The following is a 12,424-nucleotide window of genomic DNA, read 5'->3' on the forward strand; positions in this document are numbered from 1 at the left end:
ATCACATAGGAAAAAGCCTGAAAAAAAAAAAGATAAATATTTGCAGCAGATGCAAATACAGTAAAATGAATAACTATTTATTTTATTTTTTTACAGTTAACGGCGCACAAGTTTGATCTGTTCGGAGAAACGCATATGAAACTTTCAGCGTTAGCTAATAATAACATATATAGTCAACCCCGTTGTAACACGACCGTTTTGTATTGTAAGGAAACTTATAACCCTCTACATTATGTACAATGATAGATTAAATTATTATTTAATACACGCGTTATTTAAACCAAATCTGTACAGCGAACAATCGATGACTTCTCGACGTTTCTACCTACCATCACCCATAACTGTTAAAAAGATGAACACCTTTACTTATTATTTTATTCTATTTAATGGCTCTTGTCGCTCACGTGAAAATTAGTTCTCACCCACTGCAGTACGTTTACCTGGTGGCGGTTCAAGGAAAGTTATCGTTTTATATATACATATGAACTTTAAATATCCTTCCTCGTACTTTGATTTGGTTCTTGTAACTTGCTTGCTCACGATTACGAGAAAGTTCCCGTCGTTGTTCAGGAAACCTCAAATGTGCACGTGACGATAATGAAAGGAAGCAAGTTGGTAAACAAGACATTTTTCCTCTGAAGAAGCCAAACAACAACAACGAAAAAAAAATTACGGTGACGTTTACTTACTACAAATATAAATAAAAAAACAACGTTATTATCAATCTGCTAGTGACTCTGCACACAATTTGTGCGAGTGTATGCGCGAGCACTCAAAAATGTTTAAGAAGAACACCAACCAAACGAATCTGGCAAAATCGTAAAATATCGCGTTGCTATGACAACTGGACGACACTAACTCGGGACGCAAGTCACGACAGGAAGTCTAAATCTCCCAAGCGCATTTTATGGTGTTAACGAAATGTGGAAAGTGAGCCAATCACAGATGCTCACACATCTAGCAAATTAACCCCTAGAATTAGGAGGTCACTTTGTAAAACCATCGGCTTTTGTTAAGAAGGGAATTTTCCTGAACTGTTATAATATACGCACAAGTTAGACGGAGATTCATAACCGTGTCACTTACCAGCCCCTAGTAACATACAAAGTCACACACACACATAGAGGAATAAATAAATAATGTATACAATTAACTTCGTTTTAGAGCAAAGCGACAGCACAGAATCGAATCCCGTATTTTAACGTTATAAGTCTATAATTTAAGGGCTAATTCATTATAAACTTAGCTGATGAACATTATACTTGTTACAAAAACGTTTAATTTTTTCAGAAATATCTAATATTTCCTTGTGGTAAAACAAATACTGCTGAGGAAGGGCAATACAGTGCGCCCTCTATATTCATGGATACACCAACAAAAATTATATCATGATTTATTCACTTCTTGAAAACTTCACTATCACTTGATGGTTAAGCATTAAGTTTAAAGGCTTATAACGGTAAAATTCGCAGTTCGATATTCAAAGGTTGGCACAACGCAGACAGCCCACAGCGTATTATTGCACTCCAAAAATGTAACAGCGTAGCCGTCTGTCTGTTTTGGAATTTCGCACAAAGCTACTCGAGGACTATCTGTGCTAGCCGTCCCTAATTTAGCAGTGTAAGACTAGAGGGAAGGCAGCTAGTCATCACCACCCACCGCCAACTCTTGGGCTACTCTTTTACCAACGAATAGTGGGATTGACCAAAACATTATACACCCCCACGGCTGGGAGGGCGAGCATGTTTAGCGCGACGCGGGCGCGCACCCGCGACCCTCGGATTACGAGTCGCACGCCTTACGCGTTTGGCCATGCCAGGCCGTGTAACAGCGTAGCACCAAACGTCTCGACGTATCACTGAAACAAAATTAAAAGTTCTTACCTTTTGTAATAAAAATAATATTCTAGTTTTTCAAGTGTTTAGACGTTAAAAAACAGTTAAAGATCGTTTTGAACAATTCTTACACCAGCCTATGTTGTTCATTATTAACGAAAGTAGGCTTTCCTATAATAACAACAACAGTGAATGTAATGTGTTTTCTTAATAAAAATGACCCTCTAGGGTTCGAATCCCCGTCGCACCAAGCATGCTCGACCTTTCAGCCACCGTCACATTATAATGTGACGGTCAATCCCACTATTCGTTGGTAAAAGAGTAGCCCAAGAGTTGGCGGTGGGTGGTGATGACTAGCTGCCTTCCCTCTAGTCTTACACAGCTAAATTAGTGACGACTAGCGCAGATAGCCCTAGTGTAGCTTTGCGCGAAATTAAAAAAACAACAACAAAACACTAGCGGTCTACGCAGCAACTAACGATTTTATATAAATCATAAAGGAAATTTCGAGAATTTTACTCTATACTCGTCGGTCTTTTTTTCCTTCGTGCGACATACTTTTAACAACAGTAAATTATCGTACTATATTTCTGTCTTGGTAAGAATCACATTTTTATTAGAATTCTGCGTCACATTATTATTATTGTATATATATATATATATTACTCTATAGCACACCCAGGCTTCTTAGCAAGTGTTCCCTCTAATGGGTAGCTGTAAGTTTAGGATGGACTTGAAACACTAAAATATTGAGTTCAAATACCAGCAATGGACAGCTATCTACGCTCTGGAACAACTTAGTGTTGTGTGTTAACGAAAAAAAAACACGTTAAATTTCTAATTTCTTAAGCTTTAATTAAGTTTACCAATCAATTAACCTTGGAAGTTCTCTACTTACAATTATAATGTTTTACGTCTAGATTAAAAAATCCTTCGCAAATGTAATAACAACAGACACAGCAATAATAATACTTAGAACTTAACCTATATTCTCGTCCATATTAACGAGGTTCTTTCGCTAATAATAATATCAGTAAACTTGAACTAAGTACTAATGTACAGCAATAAGTTTCAAACCAACTGTAAGGTTTACTCTACGTAACATTTAGATATATCTAAATGGTTAGAAGGTAGTTTTAAAAAGTATACAAATGTAAGTTTTTCAGCACTGTAATTTGTAAACGGTTTGAGCTCTTATATTATGACAGATCTGTATCTACACTCTTCTAGGACACTCACCGTGTAGAAGTTGGTAAACCCGTTAACTGTACAACGAAGTTGATTTCGTAGAAGTAGGGTTTTTACGTGAAGATTGGATAACCTCAAATAAACAAATACCCCTTTTTTTAAATCCGCATAAGTTACTTGTATAAACCTTTTTTTTCTTTCCCAATAAACATAACCACAACGTTTAAATAAACCCGCTCTTCCTAACACCACCGACTCCTTCTGAGACTCGCACTCGAATTACGATCGGTTGGCAGCAAACGTTTAACCGAAAGAACCAAGTCCACGTCTAATTCACCAATCGTTGCGGAGCAGCAGTTGTGTATCACGCGCGTACTTACCGTTGTATGGAACTTGCGTCAACGAAACGTTACTTTCGAGAAATATTCAATAAACGAACATAAACGTCTGTTTAGTTAAGTATACAAAATTTTAAGTTTTAATTTATAAAGACAGAGAGAGGAACGGAAAAATGTCAAGTGTACGGTGACAACAATAATAATAAAGTTACGTTAACTTTACAATTAAGGTTAATCTTCGTTTTGTTGCGTATCCAAACACGGTTTTCAGTAAGTCCTCTAACTACCGCTAAACCAAAGGGTTTTCCTCACGTCTTTCTTATTAAGACATCCCCCAGGAGCTAAGGGGTATCTTTATATCACAATATGCTGAATGTTAAAAGTTCAATCCGGAAGCTCACAAAGATGGGAAGGAGGGGCCATATCATTTCGAGACTTGTTTGTTTGTTTGAAGTTGGGCACAAAGCCACATGATGGGCTATCTATGCTCTGCCAACCACGGGTATCGAAATCCAGTTTCTAGCGTTGTTAAATCCACAGACATGCTGCTGTGTCACTGAGAGACCTTTGTGAGATAACTTAGAGAATATTTACGTTTGTTAATTTTTAAGTGAAATACTGCATTATGAAGTGTTCATATTATCTACTAATAAGGTCTACCAGTTGAAAGTAAACTCAGTATATATATATCATGTTTTATACATACTTGTATTAATTTGATTAAATAGAAATGAATATTCACAGATTTTTCACAACATTAAAATTCACCGTTTTCTCTATCTTGTCTTAATTACATTACCTTTGAAAACTGGCAAGTCTTACGATAGGACTACATAATAATAAGAGAGGCTGTATGAATTATAAAATAACAGAATAAAACAAAACAGAAAACTAGTTACACAGTAGACAGTTCTATTATTAATGTTTCTTTGTTGACATATGACTATAAGAAACAGTATCATTTACATAGTTAGATATTTCAATACATATTACATACGTTGCTGTTATCATATTTAAAACAGTTTTTATTTATAACCCTGAGCAAAGCTAGTTTTCACAGTCATGTGTTTTTACTTCTACACTTCTAACATGAACAGTTATTTCGTGTAAGGACATACAACAATTCTACATCTAACAGTACACTCGAGAACTGTACGAAAGTCACAAGGTACAGTTGTTCCGTTAATATTAAAAACTAATATATTATTATACATCGTAACATCGCGTTTGTGAGGTCATCTGTGAACGAAAAGTTTAACTTCCAGCATGTCATCTGTATTAATTATCACACCAGAAAGAAACTCGTAGAGCCGCCTTTTGTGAAACAGGCATATTTCTGTGTCTTGGTTCTTCTGGATAGATTTTTATGTTATTTATATACTAGGCACGATTATGTTATTTATATACTAGGCACGACATTGTGTACGTCCCTGTTTCCCTCCAATAATTGTTAGCTAAACTTACTTATTTGAACAATGAGTTAGTTTTAAATTTATTTAACGCGTCCCTCAGGAGCCAAAGGGTGTTTTTACCCAACAATTTATTGAATATTAAAAGTAAGTTCAATCCGAAAATTCCCAAAGATGATGATTTTGGATGTATCTTTTCGAGACTATTCGAATCACGTTTTCGTTTTTAAATAATAATTTTTTACCTGCAATACAGCATCCTCAAGCCACCATACTAGCTAGTACTAAGGTCTACACACTGGGAGAAAATTCTTTATATATATCAATAAAGCCACATTCTCAGCATCATTAATCAAGCAACTGTCAACCATTTATCCTTCTGCTATAACCTTATATGTTTAGCTTTTACCTGCGACTCGGTAGGGAAGATCGAAGTATCACGATAGTCAGCAGTAGGACAAGCAGACAGGAACACTATGAGAGTAGCTGCAGACACAACATTGTACTCGGCTTGCTGCACAATATCTACCAAAGTGGTTCGAAATGATTCCTGAATACCTCTACGTATCATTTGAAAAAGTCCATGTTTCTTATACTTGTCCATTAAGCTCGTGATGCACTGACGAACTTCAGTTACCATTTCAAATCACTTTTCACAACTCCAACGCAAAGAGAGGGCGGACAACACATTATTTTTAGCCAATAAAAATGTCCAAAAATTTAATTTAAAATGAAGAAAAACCATATTGGTAGTTTTTAAACAAAAATACCCGCCAGTGACTCATAGAGAGCCTCTTAAAAATAGCTTTTAACACAGTACAATATTATTAATATTTTATTTGCATAAAAGTGATACACTCTTCAAAGCTTGTTTGTTTGTTTGTTGAAGTTCGCGTAAAGCTGCTAGAGGGTTATCTCAGTATCTGCGCTAGACGTTTCTAATTTAGATTGTTTCTTTGTTGTTGTTTTTTTAATTTCGCGCAAAGTTACACGAAAGCTATCTGCGCTAGCTGTTCCTAATTTAGCAGTGTAAGACTAGAAGGAAAACAGCTAGTCATCACCACCCACCGCCAACTCTTGGTCTACTCTTTTATCAACGAATAGTGGGCTGAAAGGGCATGTTTTGTGTGACGGGGATTCAAACCCGCGACCCTCAGATTACGAGTCGAGTGCCTTAACTATCTGTCCATGCCGGGTCCTTTAATTTAGAAGTTATACACTGGAAGCAAGGAAGGTGGTCAACACCAGACACCGCGAACTACTGGGTTACTTCTCTACAAACAAAGTTGCCATTAAAAACCTTAAAATTAAAACGCTCCCATAGCTGGAAGGAGCGTTATACACAAACAATTTTGAACTTCAATATTCACCAGAAACTTTTCGAAAAACAAAATTATCACCAAACAATAATGACAAGACGTTTACAGGGTCATTGCTAAATATACTAAACCGAGTTCAAGCGTTTTTCAAAATGATAACATTGTAACTGGTGCTACTAAAAACTACGTGTATTTTATTTATCACCCCCCCCCCGAAAAAATCACGTCTTGATAAATATATTTTAAATAACGGAAATATCAATAATATTTTTTAAAGTATTAGAGGAGGATTTAAAGAGCTTAATTAAGTTGCTTGATTTCTCAACACGAAAACCACATGGGGTTATCTGCTGTGTCCAGTGCGGGGAATCGAACTCCGTATTTTAGCGTTGTACGTTCGTAGACTTGCTGCTCTCATATAGAAGGATACAAGATTTGTAACAAACACTTTCTGAGAGTTATAGTAATCGATCAATAAATCTAACATCATAGACCCATCGAAGTCCTAAGCCTAAATTTAACGGTTTTACTAGATGAACTCGATTTACTTTTTATTGACAGACAGACTCGTAGTTTAGTCTAAAGTTTAACACTATGCTGAAAATTTACAACAGAAACCTGATATTAAAACAAATTAATGTAGTACGAAACTGAAAGAAATATTTTTAACATTATGTTTCCATGTATAGATTCAATTATTGTTTTTAGAATTGAAAAGTAGATGAACGGGTTGAATGAAAAAATAGAGGTGTTTCGTACACTTCATAATGCCCTCAGTGACTCAGCGGTAAATCTGTAACCTTACAACGCCAAATCTGGATTTCGATACCCTTGGTGGGCACAGCAAAATTGCCCATTGTGGAACTTTGTGCGTAACTACAAATAAGGCCTGGCATGGTTAGGTACTAAAGGCACTCGACTCGTAATCTGAGGGTTGCTGGTTCAAAACCCCGTCGCACCAAACATGCTCGCCCTTTCAGCCATGGCGGCGTTATAATGTGCAGTCAATCCCACTAATCGTTGATAGAAGAGTAGCCTAAGAGTTGGCGGTGGGTGGTGATGACTAGCTGCTTTCCCTCTAGTCTTGCACTGCAAAATTAGGGACGGCTAGCGCAGATAGCCCTCGTGTAGCTTTGCGTGAAATTCAAAACAAACCAAAATCACAAATAAACATTTCATAGCCAACTTCGTAAGGAATACGAGATAACCAACCTTTCAGTGCATTTTACTTCTCTCATTACTCATTTTTTATCTCATGTTATTGTATATAGTTCACGTTTCCATACGTAATACAGACATGTTACGCCTCGTCTTCAAGACATCTAAATCTGTAATGTTTATAATATCATAGATTATTATTTAGCAAAAAAGTAAGTCACGGTGTTTTGCTTCAAAGTAACAAATCATGGTGACAGCTGATTTGTATGTTTTAATACACAGGTCACTTAGTTAACATCAAATAATACACAGATCACTTAGTTAACATCAAATAATACACAGGTCACTTAGCTAACATCAAATAATACACAGATCACTTAGTTAACATCAAATAATACACAGATCACTTAGTTAACATCAAATAATACATAGGTCACTTAGTTAATATCAAATAATACACAGGTCACTTAGTTAACATCAAATAATACACAGGTCACTTAGTTAACATCAAATAATACACAGGCCACGTAGTTAACATCAGATAAAAAAATAAAGCAATTTATGTATAATACATTAAGAGCTTTAGTTTCTAGGTGTTTTGATACTGACGTAATGACCTACTGTTTCCTATTCCAGCACCATCGTGTAAATTAGCTTGATTAATATTTGTGCTGATCCTCTCCCCCTTACGATACAATGTACAAATACTCTCCTCACGTCAATCAAATTAACGCTTTTACAGAAAATGGTAAAATTAAAAGCAAAAGGAGTGCAAGTTGCAATCGCTGCTATTTCTTACCTATACCGGTACGCATGCACAATGATGACGTCACATTGGACGTTTTGTAAACGTGCAAATATTTTTACTCAATCTGAAACACCACCAATAAAATAGTAGAACTTCTACCCAGACCTAATTTATAAGCTTTCAGAATAGGTTGCTTTATAGCGAGATGTCTGATGTTTTCAACACGAAGAACTCCTTCTGTGACACAGACTAAATGGCCAGGTCACAGACCCCCAAGATTCTAAGGCATGGCCATCCTTAATTTAGAAATTACCAGAGAGATGGCAACCAAAAAATACCAATTGTGTCTGTGTCTGTGCGACCACACTTAATTTTAAAATGAATTGATTGTCACACTTTTAACGCTTCCATAGCTGAAACTGCGTAGCGTGTTTGATGGAATATCGCACATTACATTTGTATCCTTCCGACCCGCAGCCCAATATTCTAACCACTACTTTATGATGAAACATGGGCTACCATATATTTAATTTGTAAGTTGTAATTATTTGCAGATTAAACGCACCTAACCCTAAAAAAAAACAAAAAAAAACACTTTAGTTGAGCCAGTTAAGAACAACAGTTAACTATAAAATGGATAAACCTGTTATAAAAATATGTCAAAATGTTTTATATTACAACGATAAAACTTCTTTCTGGGTTCGATACCACACGGTGGACAAAGTGCAAATAGTCCATTGTGTAGCTTTGTAGAACAATATATTTTTTCTAAAGACAAACAATACATAGAAGCTAAGAGTCAGTCATACATTTATCTGTCCATTTAAATCAGTTATTAGCTCGTGCAACCAATGATCCACAGAAAAATCTCGTACCTGATAAGATAAACTTCAAGAGAATCCTAAGAACCCAGAAATGAAAATATAGTAGAATATGTTACGTAAACCAAACCATATTTGCCATATCCATTACCGACAAGGCCTTTCGCTTACTACCTGCGTTCATGAGGCACCTAATCCGGTTGATTTTTTATTTGCAGTACCTGTATATATATCTAAGAGGCGTTACACATAGTCCAGCAAGTGGCACTAACCTTGTTTTCAAACAAGTACCCACTTCGTGATGACGAGAAACCCACTTATTAGTAAGTGTTAACACCCATACCAGTCGTCCTGAAATATATCAGTACTCACCTTGTTGTTCCGCGGATTTTACAGCAACAGAGAATCTTTTAACATGTCTACACACGTAACTTTTTTTCCCAATGAATGTACTCTAAGCACAAAAGCTTGACTCCGGCCTTAGCATGAAAACTTAATGTTTAAATGATATAATCATAATATAAGGAAAGACTAAACAACTGTTTTTATAGAGCGTTAGGTCAATGTCATGAGAGAAAAGAAAACTTAAGTTGTTCTGATACGTTCTAGCATTTAAAAAAAAGTACTGTGATATTTGAAAAACAAAGTATAAAAAGAACCGCAAGACTCCGACATCGCGCGATACTGTTTACTAAAAATTTAAAAATGACGGAAACTAAAATAAATCATTGCGGTTATCTTCATGTAGAAATTGTTTATCAAATATAGTTGCCAACAAATAGTTGTGCCACCTAGCGATAATTACAGTTACTAATGAAGCATGGTATTATAATCGGTCAGTCACTCGCAAGAGCGACCTTGGATCGAAAACCTGCACTTTGCTATCAAAAACCTGGCCCAAATATGTGCATTTTTCTTACAAATACCTAGCTCAAAGCCACGAGCTTTTCTAACAAAAACCTGGTTCAAAACCACGCGCTTTTCTATCACAAACATGCTTAATGCAGAGTACATTTCTTACAAAAAACGTGCGCTTTTCTATCAAACTGTGCGATCGACAAAGGTTCACGTCAATTTCCCGTTGATTTAGCTTTAATATTTGTAGTAATAAATCATACTGAAGAAAACAATAAAACACGAAAAATAAAAGACTGATAAATACACACACAGAGGCAACCTTATCAAGCAGCTGGTTCCTTCAATTCTAGTTCTCAGAATCAACTCGTGGAAGTCTCCTACCCAGAAGGCTACACGTACCACCTGTTGTAGTTAATAATAATCTCCCACCCAAAAACATCATTCCTAGGAGTTGTGAGAAGCCTCGAGTGAGACAGAACTAATGTAGAACTAATTTTTCTTTTTCTTTCTTTAAGCTTTGGGCTCAACTTTCCGCTACCTGCTTCTTATTTGGGGCGTGGTTTACAAATCTCACGTTCGTTTATTTACCTATTTTATTGTCATGCACACACCACTTAGAATGGTAGAGTAAATTAAAAACACAGTGGTCCAATCAGCTGTTTCTGTCACGTAGAAAGTTACCAATACAAAGAGCACCTGTACAAGTTCAACTGGTCGTAAACATTGTAAAAGTACCAGTACAACCCATAATTTACCAACAAGGATCTCCTCTCCAAATTGCCGCATTTGCAAAATTTTTGGGATTGACATACAATTCTAAGCCAACCTAGATTATACGTACCAAAGGCATGTCAGCAAAGCAAATGTCAAAAATGTACACTGTATATATGCAAGTCCTGCTTGGTTTGATAAGTCGCCCACTCAAATAACAAGAAAGATATACATAACAAAGTCCTATCAAATTACGCCCCCTGAAATGCTCAGGCGATTAGGGTTCTCGATTAACAGAAAGATGGAAAATTGGCGTAATGTGACGAGTGTTTAACATTTACGTAGATATTATAGAACCTAATATAGATAAGGTGTTTCTGAAATATAAAAATAACTATACAGCGTTGGAATAGACTGTTGCTCGAATTGTGTACTAATATGAAATAAAACTTGTGCGAACTCGACTACGGATAGGTGATACCATTGAAGAATAGACACACATTCGATTAATAATCGATACTTTAGTATCTAAACTGTTACATTTATTAGTGTGTGATCTGAGTGATTACTTGAGTACATGTGCTACGTGACTGTGTGCGCAAGAAAGTCCCTTAGCAATGACACTGGTTGTTGTCGTCGCGGTCAAGCACGCTTAACTGCATTACAACGTGTGAACAGTTTAATAAACTATGAGAGAATGTAAAAAATAATTGCCCCGAAAGGGGATGAAACCCGCTTGGAAGGGTCACATGTTTTAACGTCGCATAATACACAATAGCGTGTCTGTCAGTCAGTCATTAAATACGAAAATGACGTCACATAGGGGACGTTTAACGTAGCACTTTGTACTGTCATAATTTCAGTAAAACATGCATATGTCATGAATCACGAGAAGAATAATGCACTATGTAGACAACAACACAGCACGACATATGAACTTCAAAAGTAAAGCCTACAGTGGCACAGCGGTCTGAGGACTTCTAACGATCGAAACCGGGTTTCGATAACCGTGGTGGGCAGAGCATAGATAGTCCACTGTGCGGTTTTGTGCTTAACTTCAAACAAGAAAACTTCTTAACTTATTTTTATTTCTTGCTTGAAGTTAAGCAAGAAATAAAAATATCTGTTACTCTTGATATTGAAGTTTACCTCTGGTACATAATAATATCTCGACTGCACTAACTCTGCCATACCCAGTGTCGACAAGGCCTTTCGCACAATATCAGAACTCATCAGGCTGGCTGATATACGACGGTCACGTAATAGTCTAGGCACTATATATGTGTGTATATATATACACACACGAGCCATCAGTAACTTTGAATAGCAACTGTTAATGTATGAGCCATATTAAGCAAATTAATTGCAATTATCAACGAATTTTGTTGATCAGACTGTTACGTGAGAATTAATAATACAACGTTATTTTATTTTGGCACTGATTATTACTATTTATGTATTCGGTTATTATCGTGATTTTTATTTGAATTAACTTTTACATGACGAAGAAGCAGAAGAAAATATATAAAATTATAAGTAAATAAAGAATGGCGCAAGTAAGTCGTTTCGCGTTTATGTTCATGTTCATATTTACTTTGACATCTGCTTTTCGGGATCTGGTCTGGCTGGTTTCTCCAGTGCTACCTTTGTCTCGCTCATCAATATTATGATCAACCTCACTCCTTCACCCAAAAAAAAGAGTCAAAATAAAAGAAAAACAATAAACTCCTGCTAATTTAAATAATCTTTCACGAAAGGGGACGAAGAGGAACTACAACGTTCCTGATCAACCCAGTTGGAGAGAGAATTTTTCAGATTTCTCTCTCTCTAAACTAAACCCCTACCACGTTAGTTTGCGTTTCCGAGGGTCGTGGGTTCGAATCCCGGTCGCACCAAACATGCTTGCCCTTCCAGTCGTGGGGGCGTTATAATGTGATGGTCCATCCCACTATTCATTGGTAAAAGAGTAGCCCAAGAATTGGCGGTGGGTGGTGATGACTAGCTGCCTTCCCTCTAATCTTACACTGCTAAATTAGGAA

At 36.4% G+C, this 12,424-nt stretch overlaps 1 protein-coding gene across 5 annotated transcripts in view; it reads right to left on the reverse strand.

Moving 5' to 3' along the window:
- Positions 1–12,424, reverse strand: part of LOC143239086 (uncharacterized) — a 115,315-nt gene that overhangs the window by 87,177 nt on the left and 15,714 nt on the right. For 2 of the 5 annotated variants that reach the window (XM_076479889.1, XM_076479892.1), the window contains exon 1: positions 3,075–3,324. The exons of 1 other annotated variant lie outside the window; for it this stretch is intronic. The gene's annotated coding sequence lies outside the window, so the exon portion shown is untranslated. Of the gene's footprint in view, positions 1–3,074; positions 3,336–5,179; positions 5,435–12,424 lie in introns of those variants that run through there. 2 more of the 5 variants (XM_076479893.1, XM_076479898.1) reach the window with 2 other exon arrangements.

This window comes from Tachypleus tridentatus, chromosome 13 (assembly GCF_004210375.1).
Source record: "Tachypleus tridentatus isolate NWPU-2018 chromosome 13, ASM421037v1, whole genome shotgun sequence".
NCBI classification, from domain to species: Eukaryota; Metazoa; Arthropoda; class Merostomata; order Xiphosura; family Limulidae; genus Tachypleus; species Tachypleus tridentatus.